The sequence below is a fragment of the Alligator mississippiensis genome, chromosome 1 (genome assembly GCF_030867095.1).
Source record: "Alligator mississippiensis isolate rAllMis1 chromosome 1, rAllMis1, whole genome shotgun sequence".
Classification (NCBI taxonomy): domain Eukaryota; kingdom Metazoa; phylum Chordata; order Crocodylia; family Alligatoridae; genus Alligator; species Alligator mississippiensis.
In genome coordinates, this window is record NC_081824.1 from 255,698,381 (window position 1) to 255,723,629 (window position 25,249).

The window sequence follows — 25,249 nt, forward strand, 5'->3', positions numbered from 1 at the left end:
CCATCTGTAGGCATTTGATCAAGATCCCTGGCCCTGACATTCACTGGCCCAAGTTTACATGTACAAATCCTATAATATCATGTTGTACCTACAATGTGACTTTCTTTTCTCACCTTCCAGCACAGACAGAATTCTTCAGGGCTTTGTTCAGAGCCCCTGTGGATATGTTTTTCTTTTTTTTAAATAGTCACTCCAATAAGATTAGCATTTAGATTAATTCAATTGAAATTATTGACTAGTTGTTTGAGAGATTGCATCTTCCCTAATTCCTTACAGAGCCCAGACTGTCACACACGTTTGCTTTCTGTACGCCTCACAGATTTCATGTAGGCTTGAGGTGTTAACTCCTGTCCTTCTCTCACTTTTCCTATCTCTCCTTCTTCAGATCTTCAATTCCTATTTGCTAATATCATTGTTTTTCCATCTCACTTAATCCTCCACAAAGGAATTCTAGAAAAACAGAATCACCATCAATTTTTTCCTCGTCCTCAGACTGACCTCATTATTGATAAATGACTTAGCACACTGGCAGCTGGAATCTCCCTGTAGATGACAAGTATTCTGCTTGTCGTCACAGACTGATGTGGCAGTCAGCAATGTCTGAATCAAATTATAACATCCCACCTTGCTTTTACACAGTCCCAACTTCCCCTTGCTTGTTGTTTTCCCATTCCTGACATTTTACAGTGACTAACGCACCAAACTGGATTGGCATTTTTTCCACTACAGTAATTTAAACCACAGAGAATTAACTGAATTACTTGAGGTAAATTAATGCTGTCTTAGTCTTTCTGTGCCTTGGGAATGTCATGACAGACTGCTAACAATCTGAGGTCACACAATATAAATCCTACTAATACTAAGGTGGACACAGAGTGGGAACAACAGTGTGATTACACCCCAATTTTGGCTGTGTCATGTTTGAACTCTCAGCAAGGGGTCTGGCTGGAGCCCCTGCTTTCATGTAGCTCCAGAGCCTGAGTGTGATGACTCTTCCCCTCCTTTCTCCTGCTGCTGAATTTGGAGGAGGAGGGTAAAAAGCAGCAGCATTCACAACCCCCTGGGCTCCAAAGCCATCCGAGACTACGGACTGCAGCCAGACCATGCCTTGATCAGCTGATAAGCTTCGAACTCAGTGCTCAGGTACAACTCTGGCAGAACCCATGCTTTCCCACTGGCAGTGAGTGCAGAGCTCACTGGGCACAGTTACATGAGTGTTACGTGGGTTTAGTGCACCGTAATTTACTGTGGAGCAAACCCACCTTGGGCAGGCATCTACACATGCAGCCATTTGGGAGCAGATTTGCTCCTCATGGTAGTAGCCTGCTCCTCTGGCCCTGCGCCACCCCCCTGGAGCAGCTGAGGAAACTGGAGGCTCCAGCTACATCTGTCTGCAGCCAGGGGCCCTCTTTAAAAGTCAATCCTGTGCACTGCAGCATAGCCACCTGCCTTTTCGGCCTGGAGCAGGCTGCAGTGTGCTGACACAGCCATCTTTGACTGTCACCAGAGCCTATGTCCACCGTGTGATGGCTGCTCCTTCCCCTGAGAGTGATGATGCATGCCCTGGGCTCCTGCATGCCATGCTTCGTTGCCACAGTAACCACCACCTGGACCATGGCAGTCTTGGCTCTGGCTGCCCCCCTGCTCTGTAGAGCCAGGATCACCACAGCATCTGAGGCCTCCTGCCACTGCACTGCTGCCACGGCATGGAACGAGGAGGCAGGTGGTGGGGCTGGGCTGGGAGCCAGTGCCAGGGTCCAGGCAGGTTGCTGCCGCTGACCCACGGTCTCTGCTGTGAGACCCAGTGTCCAGAGGCTGGTAGCATGTGGCACAGGCCCCCAGAGTCACCACAGCATTTTAAAGGCCAGATAAAGAGCTGCCCCAGCCTCAGGGCTGGAGAAGCTCCAAGACCCATGGCTCTGGGGCTAGTCCTAGGGTGGCTCCCTAGTGGTGGAGCTGAGCAGGAGCAAATTTGCTCCTTGTTGGAGTCTACACATGCATTACTGCACAAGTAACTATGGTGTGGTTAATTTGCTACCTGCATTTGAAGGTAGCAAATAACCACACAGTTGACTAATTGACTGTGTAGTAAGCATCTGCACATGTAGATGGTGACACTTTGCCATGCAGTCAATTAGTCAACTGTGTGGTAAAGCACCGCCTGTAGATGTGCCCACTGTGCATGTGGAACACAGCCAGAGCTTCAGGGTGGGTGGGAGGAGGGAGCAACTCCTTTGCCACATTGCTGGACCTACTACTGACTAGGACTGAGAAATATTTGTTTAAATGGCTTTAGTTTTGTCTATGTAAAACAATGCACACACTCATATATGGTACTAGTACGATTGCACATGAAAATGGAAAATTAAATGTGCACGTTGAGGCCTGAATATGTGCTCATTAAAATGGCATGCAGTTTCAGTGGGGTACAGGTAGAACTAAGTAGCCAAGTTAAGTCTCTTTTGAAATGTGGCTCAATGTACTGAGCTTTCAAATGAGTGCTTCTTGGATATGAAGCTGCAAAAGAATGTGAGGTCTTAAGCCTGTGTTTCTGGCATAATGATATCATTAGATAATTAAAACAACAGAGGTGTACACAAATATTGGCCACAGGTGTAAACCAATTACTTTAAAAGCAGTTACTTTGGAACTAAATTATTCAGGGGTTGTAAATTAATATCTATAATATGCTTTATTATTTACCCCCATGTCACAGGCAATGAATAAAAAAAGTCATTGCTTTTTAGTCAATATAAAGAGTAATATTTTAAATACCCTCCACTTGAGACTCCCACCCATGTGAACATGCTACAACATGACCTTTCTATCTTTAGTTTCCATCATCCAAGACTACCTAATAGGCGCTTGATGGTCTACATGGAATAATTCTGGTTATGTCAGTCCATCTCTTAGCAGACAAGTAGTACAAAATCCATAATCACAATTAGCAATATGACAGTATAAACAGCAAGAGCAAGAAGGAAGGATATAAAGGGTGGGAAGGAAATTTATTGCTAAAGAAAAATATCAGAAGGTAGAAGGAGGAGGAGGAGCGAGACCCATGTTTTTCAGTCCCCACAATGCATCCTATCACAGGTATGTAATGAGTGTGGATTCTTTATTCAAAATAATCAAGGGAAACTTTGTACACAGTTTATATATACTATGGTGCTGCACTTCTTATATGAGGTCAGCTCCTATGCAGTAACATATGAATCAAATATCACTAAACATAAATCACTTGGTCTCCAAGAACTTTCACTGTCTCTTTAACGCTACCCATGCATCTTGGGGGAGGGATGCACTTCTGAATTTCTGAAGTGGTTCCAATCTTGCAAGGCTATTTGAATATGTGCAGGCTTCATTTGATCCTAAAAGACTTGCTGCCTCCTTGGTACAGTGATTAGGAAGCACTTATACTTTGCCAGGTTGTTTCTATTGGGAACATACACTGACAATAAAATTAAATATATATTTTGATGCAATAGCATACATTTACAAAGACTGCAAAGTCCTGTTTTCCTGCACATTGCAGAAACAGACAGCATCAGGAAACTTCCTTGATTAGAAATCCACAGGCTTCCTCTCTAGTGGGTTCTGTGCACAGGAAGCTCCATCTCTCAGCTTTCATGTACAGTCAGATTCACTATTGCTTCTCTCACCTTTTGATGGCTTTCTCTTATTAATTTGGTGCTCAACCCCACAGCCAAAAAATCCAGACTCCTAACCCTGCCTCTGCAATCAGAAACACCTGTTAATCTACAAGTTAGTGGAGTAACTAAAGCAGAGTGAATGGGGCAGTAGCCCCAGGCACTACCACTGGGAAAACAAGGGGAGGGAGGTGAATAAAAATGGCTGCAATTTTAATCACCATAGCTACTGACAGGAGCCACTGCCCCGTGCCCTGGACACACAGCCGTGTCTCTGCACTTCTGGGTTAAGCATGGCTCAGGCCTCACTGTCGGATCCATTTGGTGCTGACAGTTTGTTGCACGATTATCTACTGAAAGTGCTCTGCAGCCATGCACTGACAGAAGTGCACTGCTGCAGAGTGCTTTAAAAATGCCTTATCATGTGACAATCTGAACCCATATGTTATATTACATTACATTACATTATATGAGGGCTATAGTATATGAGGGTTCTGATGAAGGCACTCCAAAGCAGAGGACTTTCATTAACATCTGTCAGCACAGCCAGGAGCAGGGCTCAGCTAATGCAGCCTACCTCTGCACTCTATGCTGTCTTCAGAATAGGTGGGGGGAAAGGGAGCAGAGGGAGCTTGTTTTGGGGGTTGCCCGTTGGCACCCCACCACCCAGCCCACCCTCCAGTGTCAGCTGGGCAACCCCCAGAACAAGCTCCCTCTGCTCCGTTCCCCTCCTCTCATTCCAAAGACAGTGCTGGGGCTTGGATTGGGGAGAGGCAGGGCTAGGGGGAGAGTGCTTGCAAAGAAGCAGCTGCTCTAACCTGCAGCTCATCTCCTAGTCCCTGGGACCCAACAGTGAATGTCTGTTGGGCCTAGGAATAGCTGTAACTCATGGCCCTTCCTGAAAAGTGGCATGAGTTGCAGCAGAAAGCTGCACATCTGTCAGTGTTGATGGACTGGGGCAGGAATTTCTCTTTCTAGTTATCTCAGTACACAAAATAGAGCTGCTCCTTCCATTTATTCCTATGGTAGAATCCTTATACAAGGTCTTTAACCAAGTCTTTGATCATCTTTGATCAGAGATTTACTTAAGGGCAGTCATGAGCAATTTAACAAATAACAGGTTGTTTCAACATCTGTGCGCACTTTGACAATGTCTTTGTTCTTCCAATCACACTGTAAAATAATCGCAAGGTGGGCTACGGTAATGCTACCCTATTGGAAGATGGGGAATCGTCCAGCAGTCCAAGTCATCTTAGTCATCTTAGTGTTGTTTTGTTCTGGCAATATAGCGTCAGTAGCAGGATCTGAGTCTTGCCAATAACTTGAGACAAATTGGCTTATTTCTTTAAAAAGCATTAGATCAGCTTCTAGAGCTGCCTTAAACATTAAGTGGCTGCAACCAGTGTGCAATTTGGATAGCCTGAAAGGCTCATTTCGCTGTTCATGTGCCATCATTAAAAAAAAAAAAAAAAGACAGCAGGATGCAACTGATCCTTTTCAGATCATATAAACATACAACATATGTTGATTTTACGTGAAATCTAGGATACAGATTCATACAGCCTGGATCCTAAAACACTTCACAAAATTAAATGACACATTTAAGATTAAATAAATGCTCATACAAAGGGTGAAAAGGCTTTTTCCCCAACTCTGATCCCAATTAAACCTTATTTCAAGGGGAACTGAAGCAATGTATATATCCTTCCACAACAGATTACTCTCCTGGAGAAGGAGACACAAAAATGGAGAGTGAAGAGAAAGCAAAACCTGTTTGGTTTCTATGTGAGAAACAATGAGGCCAAAGAACTGGAGAGGCTTTGGGGAATGGTGGCTGTATCACACCAAAGGGTGATTTTTGGTCATCAGGAAGGAGAACTGAAACTGAAGATATGTATTAAGGCTTAAACTGTGCACAAAGCCACCAGAAATTCTGAGAAATGCTTAAGAACTGAAATAGGGCTTAATTGGTACTTAAAGAAACACATACCACTTGGGCTGGTTCTGTGCATATGGGTGGCTTTTGCTCTGATACATACCCTCTCATCTTGTGTTTAATCCTCTGCAATGTAAACAAGCATTCATCTGAACAGAACACCCAGTGGCAGGGATTCAGTTCCATTTCTGCAAGAGGATTCTCTCGATTAATTGCTTTATCTGGCATTTGAAAGCTGGCCTTCTTAAATGTATTGAATAATATTTGATTAAAATAGTTGAACAAAAGTTTATCGTTAAATCTATAACAGAGCATAAAACTGCTGAAAGGCAGCAATGCATTCCAGACCTAGCCACCACCCAACCCCAGAGCAGACCGACTAGGAGACGCATAACAGAAAATTCCACTGTGGAGCCAGCAGAGGTGCCCGCCAAGGAGCCAATAAAAGACAGATGCAACTACTAGAAAAATAAATTGCTCAGCTGGGCACGTGACAAGAAAGAGCAATTAAAACCTTTTATATATATATATATATATATATATATATATATATACACACACACACACACACGCACACACACACACACACACACACACACATATATATATCAAGGAATGTTTTCTCTTGGGGAAAAAAATAGGAAACTCGTTCTTTCAGCTTTCTCAGAGCAGACCTTGGGAAAAGTAAGACTCTAGAGATTCACATCCTTTAAAGAGCTGGAGTTGTGAACTCCACCCCTCCCCCACCCAATATGTGAAGAAGTTTGTTAGACTTCAGACTTGTCACAAATGTAGCTTCTAACAATTCATCCCCATGTTCAGATGCTCCTGCGATTGCTTTCTCCGGTAATTACTCAGTGGGTACGCTGCAGCGAGCTCCATAAGTTACAGCTAATCATTCTTAAGTGCTGGAAGCAGGACTGCATTTGTGCAAAGTACAGCAATCAAATATGGTAAGCAGATGGCTGTTTCTTGTCCTGCGTTTCCACACTGTGCACAACGTGTTAAGAAGTGATGGATTTATCCACACTGATGGATACATTGACACCATATGCTTTTATGGAATAAAAATCTTTTGACAGTTTATTATAACTTTTGATCTATCCATTTTAAAAAAAATGATTATTTTAAAAAGAAACTCTAGATGTTTCCAATGTAACTTCCATTTTGCACATCAGTAATATATTACATTACACACACACACACACACACACACACACACACATATAGCATTATATATAACAGTATTAAAAAAACCCACTTTAGAATCCAAGGAATATTGCAAAAATGCCACGCCATGTCTTCACATTGTAAACTGAATATTCAGAAAGCTTTATGCCAATCAATTCTCATGCATAAATGACACCATTTTGAAGTTGATAAATGTTTTTGTTCATTTCTGATGCCTGAAGACTCATCCAGAACATTTTATGAATGACAGTGACTAAGCAAAGGTAAGCAACGAGCATTATCTTTATCATTTAGATTTATAAGCTGATCTATTGTGTGGAGGGATGAACTGAACATTAAAGTGGCAATTTGCAGACCCAGTGGCAAGTGTACCCTTAGATTTTCCAAAAAATCTAAATCTAAATCTTATGGAAAGAAAAAAAAAGAGTAAACCACATTCGGAGTTTGTAAGTCCCTTGGATGTCCACTGTCATACCATCTGCAAATAAGCGACTGAACTTTAAAATCCATGTATTCTAGTCTTGGCATAGCATATATCTAGAAGTAGGTTTTGAACAGCTATTGCACACAATCATAGAAATGATGACCAGTAAGCATTCATTTCTATTTCTATTGCCTGCAGAGTAGCAGAATGCTGTCAGCTTAAATTGTGATAAAATGGTTAACAGAAATACACTGTTTGTAAGGACAATACACATTTTCATTGTTTCCCTTCAGCATTCAATGGTAGTTCAAACAAATTTAAAAGCCTATTCAATGCCATCAATCAAAATCAGCTGTCTGTGTGTGTGCTCAGTGTCACACCTTTCCTGTTCCTCTAGTTACATACTTAAGTTCTCACACTGGTTATCAGTTTGGCATTTGTTAATTGCTAGTCTGCTGTGTAGGTTTTAATCACCTGATCCATCAAAGACCTGTCTCTCTCTGCCTATACTCATCTTGTCAGTAAGTGACATTTTTTGTAATGAAAGCAGCAAATCTATTGATAGCGTCCCTCAGCAGAATGGAAGGCATCCTACATTAGCTTTGTCATCAAAATCAGCCTGTTCTATTACAATTGACCTTCTCTACATGATTACCACACAAATCATAGCCCTTTCCCCCCTCCTCATCTATTAGAGTATTTCTCCTATAGCCATTCAATTGTCTGGCTGCAGTTGGTAATTGGATTCATGTTCGAAGTACAGTATTCTAAGTCAGGAATAATTCAAATGGAACACCCTAGCCTACGGCTAGGACCATATGTTAAAGTCAGATTTGTGTCTGTAAAATTTGCACAGCTCCAGCAATAATATAGTCTGGTCTAATGTCACAAAATTCTATTTTATTAATAATCTTATCTTCAGCTGTCTATATAGTGAAATCCCATGTCGATATTATTTTAAGATGTAAGGATAAGGTAGTTTTAGTATTTTTTTACTTAGTTAAATATGTAGAACACATGACTTTGGCAAGTGTCCGGCCTCATTCTAAGTTTCGGGATGCAATGCAAGCAGCTTTTAATTACAGTATATAACAGACAAATTAAGACCATCAAAAAACCAGGCAGCCAGCTTTGGATATGCTGAGTGCTGTTTCATATGAAGACTTCAGAGCTTGAAACATACTGTTTGGACTAAAGCTCAAAAGGTTGGGAGATATGAAAGTCAAGGCTTCACTAAAAGCGTAATGTGGTAGAACAGTACCATACTGTACATAGCATACACATTTAACGATTTAACAAGGAAAGGAAAATTATACTTTATATCCCCATAGTTGAAGACATCCTCCAGCAAAACAGAGCTGACTTAACTTCTACACATCCATCTCTAAGGCTGAGCATGGTCAAGACAACAGGTGCTCATCCACTGCTTGCCAGATTCAGACTCAGAAAAAAAAATCCCCTTAAGTCAAATTGTCATGGTATGGGAAAGGGATACCTTCCTCTGTAGATTGAGGGGTGGTCCTTTCCCTAGGATCTTCCAGCCATATAATAATCAACTACTTGCCCATAGTTACAATGGCAGGGCTTTGGCCATTCCCTCATCTTCCTTGCATTTACCAAAGGAATGTTGTTCGGTATTCCCAGTGTTTGGAGAATTGTGCCTTGAAGTTAAGTGAGAGGATGCAACGTAGTGATTTTGGGGATTCTTTGGAAAATGGCTGCTTGCTAATGCAAGAGACTGAACTTGATGGGCCCAAAGGCCCCTTCCAGTCCTACATTCTTGAACACAACAATTTAGTGATGCTTTAACTTACCACCAAATCAATCCAGCACAAAGCAGCTACTGGTTGAGAAGAATACAGGAGATGCGTGAAAGCTATCTGTTCTGTCTTCCTGTCACAGCTCTCGTGTTGCCCTACGCATTACCTAATTACTGCTCAGGAACTGGCCCATGGATTGAAAATATTCATCCAATCATTCACCATTAGATGAATGCTTGTCCATAATAAATACTCTGAAAGATTATTAGGATAATTCTCACTAGCCATAAAATAAATTCAATTCATGCCTAGAATTACTCAAAATGAAGAGTTTGACAGCAAGCACTACTGCTGCTGAAGTCCCTTCCTTGCACTCCCAGATCCCTTACCAATCTTCTTTTTAAAGTATACCTCACCAAGAAGAAACAGCTTGAAAAGCAGAAATGATCTCCTTCTATATCACTGTTACCAACGAAACAGTACTTTAAAAATGAGTATATTCTACATAATGGTAAACCAAAAGCCAAGTGGCTTTCATCTCTCTGAATTTTGAACTGCCAATTTTTGAATGCTTTATCCTGGCTTTGCTCGAGAGAAAGATGCACAAGCTCTCTACAAATTCCCTCTAAGGTAAAGTCTAAAGCCTGCTGATGACATGGTTTATACATTCAGTCCTTCAAGCAGACATCACCACCAAGTAGAATTTATCCTTTGACCTCCATTTCCCCTGTGATATGACAGGTATTCTTCTTCACTATAGTCTGATTGAAAACACATTGAAACCAACAGGAATCTTTCTATGTAGTGTTAATGACTGCAGCATTTTATTACTGGGAATTTCACTATTCTCGCTACTCTTTTTAAAGCCCCCATTTTTGGAGGCAAGTGATGATTGCAAAACTTCAGCTTTTGAGTAAAAGGAAATTTTGTTCAGAAAGCAACCTGAAATATGACTTAAGTGAATCTTTGACCATGTCTACACAATAACTTAAACTGTGCTTCAGAAGAGGGTCCTCAAACTAGGTCTCCTACTCTGAGTGAATGCATTGGGCAGGCTATTTAGCACTGCTAATTAGCATGCCCATGGCACTGAGTAGATATGGCTAAACTACTTCTAGTTTAGGAAGCAGCCTGCCTGGAGCAGCAGTGTGACTGAGGATGTCACTCTGCAGCATGGTAAGTTTACTGTGAACACATGCCTCAAGCACCTATGGTTTACAATAGAGTGAATAAACTCTTGATCATGATGTAAAAGAAATATTTTCCCCTTGCAGCCAAGGAGAGTCCCTTGACAATGGGGTATTTAGTGCTTCTTAACAATGAGAGGAGGACAAATTCACCATTCCACAAAGGGAATAAAGAGCTATTCCAACAAATAAGTGCAAGTGACCACAACAGTGGTCACTGCACTGTCTCTAAGGTCTGATTCATCTCCCTTGCACAACTGCTCTGTGCCAAGATTAAAGATGTAGGCAGCCCTCAGTGAAAGTGAAAATGGATTTCTATGACAAAGCGTGACCTTTTTTCTTTTGTTTACTAAGAGGGAAAAACAAGCATATCTAAAGCAGTGAAAAATTATTTTCATCTCCTTTACCAATACATAAATAAAGCAAATTCAGAATTCACTGGTTCTATTGTTTTATTTGGCTTGTGCCATTTGTCCTGAAGCTGGGTCAGGGAGTTTCTATTAATTGCACTGAACCACAATTCTGCTTGTACGGCACAAGGGGTTTTTTCGTTAATATACATGTTACGTAACCTGGTTGAATCAGTGTTTAATCTGTAGAAACAAAGTTATTTTAGTGTATTAACATTTCTCTCTGAAAGGTTTGAAGTGCTACATTTTGCCATCTGTTCTAATTATTTCTGAATAATTTGGCATAACGTGGTCTTTGTTGGTGAATTATGAAAGCAGATTTCATTGCTCTCAATTACACTGAAAATGTTACTATTGACTTTAAAATAAGAACTACACAGTGCTGAACAAGAAACACTTTCCTATAAGATTTAGAATAGGTACGCAGAAATCAATAAGCTTCTTAAAGGGAGAGAAATAAAAGTGAGAATGAATGACAGATTCAGAAATGGACTCATCTATAAATTTTTGGAATTGTTTTTCTTGAGGTGTTCTAAACGTTAGGATGTATCTAGTTGTAGCGCACTTGATTTCAGGATATGATCACCTTGCAGAGGAAAGGAGCAGCTTTTATTTGCAAATGGAGAATTCTGACACTAAACACCATGCCCAAAGTCACACAGAAAGTCTGAGACAAGGATAGGAACAGGTTTGCCTACCCCCATTCTTTTTTAATTGACAATCTGTAAGTTTTTTACTGGCAACCAAACTTACTTTATTTTTAATGGTGTATATTTTTCTGACATACGTTTTACATCATGTAAATATAACGTTTCTTCCAGACCCCGGGCAAGTAAAAACATTTTTTTGTCAGTAAAAAGTTTGCGGATTATCAGTAAAAGAAAAAATAATCTTGGATTGGCAACACTACTTGAATACAGTAATCATTTTATACCCAGTCCCAAGGGTCCCTTGTCTGCTCTGAGCTGTGCTTGGAAGGGGAGACCCTCCTGGCACTGGGTGGGGGAGGGCTGCAAGCAGTCCTGTGCCACCAGAGGCATCTCCCTCACCCCTTCTTTTAAATTTCTAGAGCCACCCATGTAGCTGCCAGATTATGTAGTGCTCATTTGTAGAAAGAAGCACAACCCCCACCACTGAAAATGTGATATACTTAAATATGGGACAAGCTGGTGATGGTACAACTGTCCCATCAGGATAAAATGATCAGAAGAGAGACAAAAAGGATACCTATTTACAAATACAGATTCTATTACTTACCCATGTTCTGGTCAGTAAGCCAGAAATCTCTAGCTAGATTCCTTGAATATTAATACATATTACTGAATGCCATATATTCATATGCAAATATTATGATAGTAGATGTGCTAATTTATAAAAAAAAAAGTGTTGTGTATTATTTCCTCTGCAAAGATGAATAACTGCAACCTCATGCAATTCCTGTGTATACCTCCTGCACTGGAGTTTTCTTTTTCTAGCTGACTGAATAAAAAGGTTTAAGAAAAAAGTTAAAAGTCCCTATTTATCCTTTCTCACTGTGATGTTGTGAGGATTAGTTAATGTTTATATAGCTTTTGAATGTACAGAGTGCTACAAAAGTACTAGATATTATCCCAGGACTGAAATACCATGACAAGACCAGAGCTTGTTGTTATGGTCCCTGAGGCATTAAGAAAAGCCTGGTGAAAAATAAACGCAGCACCTGATTTACGGATACTAGACCTGCATAAAGCTACAATAAGTGTGTATTATTAGCCCAATTGTAATTGCTCTTATATTCTATGCATATTAGCAGGCATTATAAAAATGAGCTTTTTCTCATAATGTGCCCATAAGTAGGCTGTTGCCTGTGAAAGCCTGTTTCTCTTTGAACCAGTTAGTCTCTAAGGACACCTATACACACACTGGATGTCTGCTCTGACATGGGCTAAGTAATCAAGTCTGCTGAATCGTGCTAATTGGCACATTCTAGCAGCCTCTGTATCGCACGTATTCAGCATCCCCACACTTCAAAATGGTAGTGGGGGTGCTTTAACTAAAGCTTGTCAAACAAGCTTTAGTTGAAGTGCCCCCACTCCCATTTTCAAGCACGGGATGCTGAATACACATGATGCTGCAGGCGCTTTAATGAGAGTGGCTCTTGGAGCCACGCTAATTAAAATGCTTCCCCCACCATTCAGCTCAGAGCACATGTAAAAATGCCCTAAGATACCACTCTGACCTACCTTCTGTTGGGAGAGACAATGTAAATGGAAGAATGCTATGGTTGCTGGAATTTGGCAAACTTTTTTTTTTTAGGCATTACTAATGATTTTGGGTACATGAGCTTGTGACCCACTGATGGGGACTGATTAACAGAGTGGATTATTAGCACTTGGCTTTTTCACAGTGAGCATCAAAACTATTTCACATGTCAAACCGGAGATCCCACATCTTTACTTGTTTTTGAAAACCTTCATCCAAGTTCCTAGCTTTCCAGAAATGAAACCTAACACATAAAGCCTTAAGATAAGTACAGATCTTACACTTCAGCACTTAGGTCAATCTAGCCCTAGTTAGATCAAACAAAATATACAGAAGTTTGAAAGGTTAGATTGGGGAAAATGACTGTCAAATTTAACTTAGTTTTTTCACATGCGGATCTTACACTTAGATTGTCCTAAGTTGGGTTTGGTTGATCTAAGTGCTGACCAATACAGACCTTCAGGAAGGTTAGGCCAGGCAAAAAATGGTAAGCTTGATTGAACCTTACTTCAACTAGGAAGTGAATTATGTAGATCAAGCTTACCTGTGCCCAGTCTAACCTGAATGTGGGTATGACTCAAACTGGATGGACCCCCCACCAAACCAATGGACCCACCAACCCTCTCCCCACCCCACCCCACCCCCCAACCTGCTAATCCTTTGTGGACTTGCTAGATGCCTGCAACTCACCCTGACTTACTTAGATCATGCTCCCAGCCCAACTTCTGACATCAGTAAACATGTGTACATGCGGGACCTGATCTACAATCACATAGCTTAGTAAACCATGTGACTGTAGATTTGGTCCTGGGAATATGTGTACTCATTTGCATTGTAGCCCCAAGACTGGGAAAGCCCATCTGCTTGCCCCAGCCCTGAGACTGTGCTTTTCCTTCCCTCTTCCTCACCCTGACAGGTCTTTAGCCCTCCAACCCCCCCGACACCCTCCACCCCCTGTGGACCCACCAGCACCCCCCCCCCGACCAGCCAGCCCTGCCAATCCTGCCAACCCCCTCTCCAACCCCACCAACCCCCTCCCCAGATGCCACCAACCCCCCTCCCCACCAACTTGCTAGCCACCCCATTTCTGCCTGCCTTTCCCGACACTGACTTACTTAGATTGGGCTCTCATCACCACTGAACATCTGTTCATCCAGCAACTGATCTACAATCACACTGCTTAAACTAAGCCACATGATTTTATAGATCAGGTCTTGGGAACGTCTGTATGTGGCACTCATTTTTGTACAATTTAATCTACCACCAGCTGTGTCCCTTTTGGCTTACCCCACACTAGGCAAGATTTAAAGAAATATTTCAAAAGAAAGCATTTTAAGCATTTAACTGAGAAGATGTGCTTGTTAAAACTCCGTAAATAAGGTGGAGCATTCTCCCTCACAGATGACTGTGGGGTTTTGTGGAGGAGGAAATCAGTAGTATGACAAGACCCTCCCCATCATACATCCATACTTAGTGAGAAGAGATAACAAAATAAATTACTTTACCTGCTAAAAAACACTCTGCAATGAGAACACATAGGACAAAAATGGCAAATTTGGATAAATCAATGGACTCAAGTCAGCCTCAGTATGAGGAGGAGGAACCTCTGTTAATTTTACTGGAAAAGGCATCAGAAGGTAACAGGGAAACAAAGAAACAAGTAAATGTGAACACAGAAGGACATGGCAGATTGCCAATATCAGATGGGAGAGTAAACTCAAGTTTACATAAGAGAAGAAAGGAATGAAGATCAAAAAGGCAAAATTCCCCAAGCTGTCTTAAAGGTGAGACATTGAAAGTGCTTGTTGTTTTAATAATAAAAAAAACTACTATTGAAAGTATGAGAACAGCTATATAGGAAAGTCAAGGAGAAAAGGGGGAAGCACTTAGTACAGTTCCTGATTTAGCAGGCAGTGGATGAAAGAATAGAGAAAGCAAGTAGTATAATTTCACTTCCTCTATTCAGCTTTGTCCAGACAAAAATCTTGAAGATTATGGGCCAAAAATATACCTGATATTAGTGAGTGTAATTCCTATGGTAATCAGTCCAAATTATACTCCATGTCAGGCATGAATATGGTCCTGAATTTGGTACTAATTGTATATAGAACTGTGTTAAAAAGCCGTCACTTGTTGGAAATGTTTTGGGACCAAATTTGTTCTCCTTTACATCCATCAAGCCCATTGATTCCAAAGTGAACATTTCTTTACACAGTTTAATGTGCTCTAAAAAGTGACTATAAAGGAAACCTGGTAGCCAGGAATATATTTAGTCTCTCTAAAATTTCATGTTTAAATTCAGACAGATTAAAAGATATTTTTATCTCCCAGCAGCAAGCTCTGCAAACAAACCCAACAATCAAAGTCACATTGGGGTCTTTCTAGATTTTATTTCAAATCTAATTAATTTAGATTACAAATTCAAAATGAGTTTAAGGATTTCAGGCATGTCCTTTCTTAGAGAGTTTACAATACAAATGAAGCTGTTTTACCAGCATAACTTTCTTGATAAGGGACGTGACTTTTGCAGCCGTACCCGTGTCAGGAAAGGCTCCAGGCACAGACATATTTACAGTGGCCTACAGGTGCCTTGTATCAATATGTCCTGATTCTGGAAGTGAAATAAACTATGTTGGCATAAACACTTTTAAACTGGTATAATTATGTCCACATTGCAGAGTGCATTGTTGCCACTTCATAATGGCACAGTTAAAAGCAGCAGACTTTCTAAGCGTGAATAAGAAATAAGACAAGGTGGGCGTAGGGGTGCTGAAATATTACACGTCTTCCTGTATATCCCACTTAATCTCTTGAGCCCACATTCAGTATCTCCGGAGTGCGTAAGACATTTGACTGAAGTAAATGACTATTTATACACATAGGGAGCAGATCTCATGGAAAACAACAATGCCATTTTTCTCCTTACGTTCGTTTGTCTGACTATAAGTGTGCTCTCTCTCTTTTACTCTTGGCACCTTTTGTGGGGTTTTTTTCTTAACCCTTAATGCTGAGGATAAGAAAAATCTGAAATCCTTTAGCAATAAATAAAAATGGAGGAATCTTATGTGAAGAAAAGGTCCCAATGTCCGGGAAGGCCTGATTGATATTAATGACTATTACTTTCACGTACCACTGCACCCCTGAGGTCTACCCTCATTTGTTATGGGATGCCGGCAAGGGAGTGATAAGGGAAAAAAGCTTTTTCCATATTCATAAGGAGGAAACGATTAGCAAATCTCCAACTCCAGATCCAACAAAACCAATTGGAAAAATTACATAAATATACATCAGACGATAACCTTGTGGAAAGAAATTATAAAGATTATAGGAGAAATCAATGTCATCAAAATGAACAAAGTAACAGATGGAATGAAAATTCTTGATTTCAGGCAGAAACTGAAGGATTGTTTCATAAATGCATCTTCAAGGGAATATACCTTAATAAACTTGTCCTCAGATCCTTAAATCCTTAATTCAGAAAGCCTTCACTAAGGCATCCTTTAACATAGAAGGAATTAGAAACATTCCCATAACATACTCGGTTGAAACATTCTTGCTTTTAAAACTACTAGCATGGTTGTTTCATGTTGTTTGTTGGCAGTGCTTTTCTGACAAATTAATATTATTTATTCTGTAGTATTGCCCAAAATATGTTTATTACTTTTCAAATCCAGAGGAAATCACAAAAGCAGTTGTGAGGATCACTAAATCTAAAAAGCTTGAGACACAAAGGATGAAGGAAGGAGATACAATACACTACCAAAGTGATCAAGTTGACAGATTATTTCTTACATGCAAATTGCTTGTTGGGATTGTGTATCATTCAGTTGAACACTTTACATTCTCCTCCATAATCCACCACGGAATACATATTCCCACAGAACATCTCAGTTTCAATTCTGTGGTTCTTATGACCCTAAATATTTGACATTTCTTCAAACACAGAGACCAGTTCTGCCATTCTTATTTTTCATCAAATAGCACTTCACCATTGACTTAAATAGGACCACTTTCTACATGGAAAGTAAGGTCCTACTCAATACAAGCACTCATAAAACATTGTTGCAGTAAAGAGATGATTTGGCAATGCAAGAATAGGTGTTTAAGAAATGTGTTTAGCTCTTCTCATTGTAAAAATATCCTTGAAAATACAAACCAACTGGTAGATTTGAAATAAATCTCTGAGATTTTCCCAGTGATCACAAGCAAATGCATGGTTTCTGCCATTGGCTGCTTTCCAGGTCCCAAATTCCATGACATTTTCAGAGGGACTACTCAATTCACAGCAAAGAGTGAGACTCAGCACAATTCACAGCAAAGAGTGAGACTCACAGTGAGACAGGGATGGGCATTAAAGAGAGGTGATTACTGTTGCTAATGCTAGAGTGACTGTGGAAACTGCCAATATTCAATTATGAAAAAAGATGTTTGGGAGACACTTTACCAATACTCATTAATCCTTCGATCTAGATTTTAAAAAGCCTGCCAGGTTTCTAAAAAGCCTGAATAAACTCAGAAAGCATTGGATGCCTATATACCTAATACAAGAAGCAGGGCCACACTGCTGACAAAATGACTTCTGAGAATTATATTGAATATGACACACAGGCAGAGCTCCTGCAAATTGCCTTTAACTGACTGAGCTCAGAGATGGAACAAATTAAGATGATGCCTCATCAGAAGGAACCCTGGCAAAACAGAAGGGCCATGATCCAGTGCGCTAAGGAAGGGGTTAAAGCAAGGGAAATATGCATTCATCGCCTGAGGATTCACCTGCTTTCCCTGAGAGTTAACAATGGTGAATGTTTTAGAAGTGTTATCACAAAAGTTAATGTAATGGCCAACTTACCTGTAACAGAACCAAGGGTCTCCAGAACTGAAAACATTAACTGCTACAGCTGGATCTAAAAAGCCAAGGCCACGTAGCTGTAGCTGTAATGGATTCATACGCTGTGATACTGAACACAGAAATGACCTGTAATATCTACTCACAGCAGTGAGTTAGATAATACCACTGACAGAATATGCCAGAATGTACACACAACCCTCCTGGCACTCCAATTCCCCAGCTTTAGAGAATTGATTTCTAAATGCTGGCAATTAGTACAACAGCTGAAGTCTTTAATGTCCCATAGAAACAAATGGGAAGTTACCATAAAAATAAGTGAGAGTATGTTGGTCCAATAGCAGATATCACAAAAAATCTTTGCCTCTCATACTTTTCCTCAACCTTCACAGCTACAACACCATGCCAACTTTCTATTAATATATGCATTTATTAACTTTTGTTCCAGTGCACCTATTCCAATAACACTAGTGCAACAAAACAAGGAAACTGTATTTTATATAATTGAATTTTCATTTATACTGTTCCTTCACATGTATACATGTGTTAGATGTGTTAATTACACATCTACAGTCCATGGGCAAATGCAGCATACAAGCTGAAAACTCGACACAGGTAACTCAGTTAGAACATGGCTGTCTGCCATGGAGCTTGGTGTCCAAAAACCCGAGAAACCATCGACTCTTGGCAGTCCACCCCATGGGAGCTTGTAAGCAAGTTTTGCCTGGTGAGTTGCTAGGTAGCCAGGAACCCAGCAGCCCAGAGCTCACAGCAATAAACAAACAAACAAACAAACAAACAAACAAACAAACAAACAAATGTTTTGGTTCTTCCAAAGTGCTTAAAATTTAATCGCTCAACTTTTCATTCCAATTGTGAATGAATGATTTTAGGAAGCATGAAATCTTCCATAGGATGGAAATTCTGGTTTGCTTCAGCTCTAATGTGGAATAGCTTTTAAGAATTCAATTCTGCAGCAGTTTTCATCCCACAGTCCAGGAAGGGCAGTGTTCTGGCTTGCTTACAGATAAGGCAGGGAAGCTCTTAAACAAGATCCACCAGCTTAAAAGTAAGGCCTTTCTTTTGGGTCTTGCTCCAATGAGGCAGTAAAGTAACAAGGGGTAGGCTACCACAATATCAACCCAGGCACCCACTTAGAAAAGTGGTGGCCCAGCTGCATCTACTTCTGGCCCAACTGCATTAATTGCTGCAGCTAGCTCAGCCCTGGCTGCCACCACTATCCCAAGGTACAACCCCTCTACTTATGCCTCTGCTACAAGGTTCAGAGCACAAGCAATTGGGCCGTGATTTGGCAGAGCACTGTAGAATGTGCTTAATTTTAAAACACCCCTGCCAGACATGAAGATGAAGGTGTGATGGGATCTGATGTGTGATCCACACAATCACACTTCTAGTCATGCCACAACTGTCTGGCAGAAGGCATGAGTGTGGGAACCTGTCATGCCTCATTGCCAGTGCAGGGGGGTCACAATCCCAGGCACTCCCTGAACCAGCAAGTTGCAAATTCCCACAACTGGGAGCCTCCTCAGATTATCTAGGCTCCCAGTCTCTAGGGCACATCGGGCCACACACTCAATTAATGGCATAATAGAAACCAGCCACAAAGTCATTACACATATTCTGTAGAATAACTTTGTGGCTTATTCCTTGTTTGATGATGACACCAATTGCTTTATTGTGTGGCTGGATTATAACCTAAAACATGATTAACTGGTTAATCATATCTTAAGCATAATGTGTGGCAGGGACCTTATATGAATGGAGACTACTTCTGCCTTTCAAGTTAAGCCAAGTGTAAATGCACACGCAAACTGTGGGTGGCATTTAGTGCCTTGCAGAACTGGCCTCTACCCTAAGAATGTTTCCTGTCAGCTTCTTTCATCTGAATTATCCAGGAAGATTAAGTTGTATAACCCATAATCCAGTGACAAGAAATGACATATAATCAATTATATACTGAGATCTAGATCTATATAAAGAAAGAAATATTAGGTGGCAAACACTGCAACATAAATGGAAATGGTGTTGAATAAGACTGCCTATAAATAAAAATATCCATGTTAATAAACATGAAATAATCTGTCTCCTCCATATTGGAATTATCTCCAAGTAGATCAATTTTTGACACTCATACTTCAAGAATTATATGGCTGGAAAAATTATAACTAATAAAATGTATAACCCAAACAAATGTATATATTGTAAATTCTCAGAAAATTAATTCTGCAATCAGAGTAAGTGCTATAAGTATAGGGAAAAAACCACTACACATTATTCACAAAGTGGTTTAAGTGCAAATCTCAATGCAGTTTTAAGTATATGGCCACACATCTAAGAATACATATAAATAACGCACACAATATTGGCAAAAATGTAGTCATGATCTAACTGCAAGGTTTGATGAACAGTTTACTTGGAAAAAAATCCAGGGGAGAAACCATCTGTTAAATGTGTCATTCCTTTAATATTGTACTTGCAGATACTTTAAGGTTCTTCACACAATATAATGTGATTATAAAAAAAATATGCTCAGCTGTTTAAAGGAAATAAGGGTTTTTTACCAAAGTATAGGGCTGTACATAGTTAGAGCTACATGGTTCTAAATTTTGAGGTTCAGGTTCTCTCTTGACTTTAGAATATCTATGAAAGTCTCATTTTCTAACAGTTCCAATGTTTGAGTCATATATACCAGCCTCCATGTACAGAGTAGTGGCAGGTTTCAGACTTACTGCATCTGCATCATTGAAATCAGTGAAAAATTTGCCATTGCCATCAGTGAGAAGATTAACCTGCTCCTGAACATAACTTTAAATGAGGCATTTCTCTGAGTAGTATTTTTAGAATTTTCTTAAAAAAGACTTCTACCTGCAGCTCTGGGTGAAATGACATTTCAGGTAGAAAACAATCTGTAGCACAGGAGAATCCACAACCGAACAAGGCCACAGTTCAGGCTTCTCTTGGTAATCTATCCAAAAAGGCTGAGTATTAATGGATGCGGAGAAATAATTGCTTCTGGGTGGAAAGTGACAATTAAACCCCCCCCCCCCCCCCCCAAAACCAGAAAACCCCACAACACACACACATTGGCGGGTAAGTGTAGGGCCCCCAACCCCCTTGCTACATGGATACCTGAGCCATAAAGCCTTGCTTGAATTTTCTGTAGAGAAAGTTGCCTGCAGACTACTACCTCTGCTGAAAAAAATAGGACCCACTTACATTTTGGAAATGAATAATAAAATACCTGAGTCCTGTTTACCAATGTCTTCTCTAACCACAAAATTCATCAGCATGAGCCCATATTCAGCTACCTATCCACGAAATAATCACCTAAACACACTGTTTTAGACTCAACAGACTTAAATCTGCCTTTATCTGTGACTTGTCTCACCCTCAGGCACATTTTGAATCCCCAATCTTGCAAATAGATGAGCTGGGACAGACATGAATCTCTAGTTTGACCTACAGATGTCCAGGGTGCTTCCTAAAAGCATAGGGAATTCCAGTTGTTGGATCCAGGCTTTTATTTCCAGATAGTTTTTTTTCCAGCAGCTTTCAGTTGTTTTAAAAGCCTCACATGGCCCTTTGAAAGTGAATTAAGGGAGCTTTCCCAAATGAGCCTAGAGAACCTTCTGTGTCAAAATTTGAAACCCTAGAGACCAAGGTAGCTGCTGGCCTTACAAATATTAGACCCCACAATTAGCTATTTCAATCACTAATGACATTTTTACAGGGTGAAGACCTCAGCAAATGCATTGATGCTGACACACAAGGGCACATTTTCTCTGCGCTGCTCAGGGAGTTAGGCATGCAACTCCCATTAATGAAAACAGGAGACATAGGTTGTATATCCAATTCCCAGCTCACCAGGCTGCTAACATACCCCATAATTTAGGGAAATTATTTCTTAAAGGCTACATTGCAATGGGAAAATCGCTCATGGTGAAACAATGCTTAAGTGACGGAAAAATATCTTGTTTCCAATGTTAAAGGAGCTTCTGCTTAATGAGGAACTTAGGGCAAGATGGAAAGTCAGACTTCAGCATATCTTATTTTAAATAACAGTTTAAGATTAAGGTGTTCTAACTTATAAACAATGATCAGACCCATCTTATGAAATGTCTACCTCAATTCCAGTTGGTATAAGGGATGCTATTCTCTTAAAACAAGACTTTTATGTATGTCTGCTATTCCTAGCAAATATAATGACTAGGAGTGGAATTTTAATGCTGTTCTTTGCGAAAGGAGGTAGAGCATCTATAAAAATACAAATGACCCACCACCAATGCCATTATTTTAATTGACATCTGTGAGCATATTTTGTTAGGTTGCATCAAGACAGATGAGAGCCCTTTGTGCCCTTCTGACAGTGATGGCAATCATTAAAGATTTACTGGGGTCATTAAAGTGAGAAATAGCAGTAATGCAGAGCTGAATATCCCTGTCCCATGTGTATTCAACTGAAGCGTGAAGAATGTCAGCAGAGAATTAGTTAAGATTTGACACTACCCTGAACACCTTAACCCTATGATTTGAAAAAAAAAAAAAAAGGGAGGGGGCCAGAAAAAAACCCTCTCACACTTGCATAAAGTAAGTTGGAGCTGTAAATTTCATTTTATATGGTAAGGATTGCCAGTAAAGGACACAATGCTTCTATTGACTTTAAAAGCTCTGTTGTGATTTTACAAGGTTCAGCTATGATGGAGGGTGGTGGGATAGCAGGGGAGTTCATGGAACAGCCTTAGTGCCAGCAGATGGAGATGTTCTGTCTCCTGGGCAAAACTCCATTGGATTGAATGCACTCAGAGGCAGTTCCCTTTTGAAAGGACAGCACACACTTACTTCTATGCCACCTGTAGCCCAGAAGTTGGTAAGGAAGGACTGGAGGATGACTTTTTCCATTGGGGTGGCCAGACCTTCCTATGGCAGTGTAGAGAACCAAGACTTGAGGACTTCTATTCTTACTTTGTGCACTAATGAAAACCTAATTATAAGCTATCCTCCTAAAGTAGCTTTCATTAAATAACATCATGAATGTGGGCAGGATTTGAATGCAGCAATCTGTGCTGGCAAAGAACCCATGCAGGCCTGCCAGTGCAACTGTTTTAAGGCATGGATAGTGTCATGGCCCAGTGCATGATCTTTAGCACCCAACCTAATAACCTTGCCATGCATGGTGCCTTCTCTCAGAGCACTCATATACTGCCTTCTTCACCTTGTGTTCCCGTGGTTCTCAAGGGCCACAAATTAGCTCAGAATGAGAAAGGAGTAGACTTAGCAATTTAAACCTAAATGAGGACAAGCTGTCTAAAATCCTTTTGATATGGGAGGCCTAAAAATGGTGTAACTTGTTTTAGGAACAGAAGAATTTTGTCAGTGTAATATTTTGTATCCTATTTGGGTGACTATACATTTGGGGGGGGGGGGGGGGGAGGCGCGGCGGAATGGCAGTGTTTTAATTAGAGTGACTCTCAGGATCCACTCTACTTTAAATGCCTGCAGCGTCACGTGTATTCAGCATCCTGCATTTCAAAATGGCAGTGGGATGCTTTAACTAAAGCTCATTCAATGGGCTTTAGTTAAAGTGTCCCCACTGCAATTTTAAGATGCAGGATGCTGCATACATGAGACGCTGAAAGATTCTATTTAATTGAGTTCTAATCAAAACGTATTGGAGCACTGTAAAAGTGCCCTTTGGCTCTAACTCTGATGACTAAATAGCCTCAGATAATCAGCCTGACAGATGCAATGTATGGAAGTTTTTCTAGGGTATGGAATCAAAGTATGAAGGTTTTTTATCATCATCATGTGTTTGCTGCATTATTATAATTCCTTGTGAAGTAACATCTCAAAAATTCCTTAGGGGAAAAGGTACAGGAGGTTACTAACCTGTGCTTGTCTTGCTTTGATTATTCTGTTCATTATAGCAAATGGAACAGAAAAGTGATCTCCTATAGGAGTCAGACAACACTCTTATTTTAATCCACTCCCTTTGATTTTCTTGAGTAGCTCAGATTAAAGATAGGTCTTCTGATGTTCTGTCTTTCTGCAGAACTGAGAGAAGAAGCAAGCCTTACAAAGGCCTTTGTCTGATGTAGCCTCTTTAACCAAAGAAGCATCTTCCTGGATGAAGTGCCAAGCTGTTTGATGTTGATTGAACTAGAAATTATTTCTTGTCAATCGAAGGAAAAATGAAGTAACTGGCAGAATGGGGCTGTGAAAAAAAGAAAAGAAAAACGAGAGAGAGAGAAAATGAATTAAATCATAGGTTAAAATAAGCCCCCTATGAAAATTAGTGTAGTCTTTCACCTCTGGACACACAAAATGTAATGGTATACATGGAAAGGAAAGATTAGAATACAGATCCCGTGTGAAGAATACTTTGTCTCAAACAAGGCTGGTGTATTATTTGTTTTCATTACATATGTATGTTGCCTCTACTGAATTATGGATGTTGGCCCTGCCATGGCTAGGCAGCTGTAATACTAATTAGAGTGAGGAGGACTTCTCCAGGTTGCTGCCAGTCATGCAGAACCTGGTAAAGAACCAGTGCTTCATGTACCTATCATTTCACAACTGGTGTGTTGATACTCTGGAGCCAGACGTCATTACCACTGCACAATAGTGAACATGTTTTAAACATGTTTTACACTGCAGAAATCAATCACAATACAAATAGTGTCTCTAATACTTTGTATACAGCAATAATACACCCAAAGGCTTGTGCTCTACTGAGATAACACATTTCCCAGGTCATTGGAGACACTAATTTCACCTCATGCCTCATGACACTTCCAAAGCATGTGTTATCTCAGGATAACACACATCTATTTGTGCCCAACTACTTAATTATTATATACAAAATTCCAGACCAGAATAATTATCATTTCAAGTTTCCATCATACATTTTAAGGTCCTTCTGACTTGGAACGTAAGCGAGTAATTTTTAACTATGCAGCAAACGGAATGCCCTTGGATAGAGATTTGCCCCCAAAAGTCTTCTACCATAGGGTTTTGTAACTTGAAAGAGAAGTCCATGAGGACAAGAAGAATGCTTTTCTTCTTTTCATCCTACAAGCACATTCACAACTGAGTTGGTAACATTTATTTTTGGTTGCAGGGCTACTCTACACCAGTTACTTGGCTGGACACGTGGGAGACCCTCGTGAAAAGTCTCTCACATCTTATGACAGAACAGCAAGTTAGTGATTATTGTGACGTGGGTCTCTCAACCTGCCCTCTGGTACTCTTACACTTTGTAAAATGTTTAAATAGGTATTGAAGCACGAACCTGGAACTGGGTCTTCCACATTTCAGATGAGTCCCCTAGACAGTTACAATCTGTCACCAACTCTTTTGATGAATTTTTAATTATTTATGCAAGAGGCAGAGATTTCTTAGAGTGGTATCTTTTATTGGATCCCTTCCATCTTTTCCAAGTCTGAGCAGTAAAAGCGAGTACCACATAGACCTGATGAAGAACGTCTGGCCTTTGAAAGCTTGTCTAACTCTATCCTAGCTATTCAATTGGTCCAGTAAGATATCATCCTAAGGAATCCTAAGAAAGCATCTTGCAAAATTCCTGG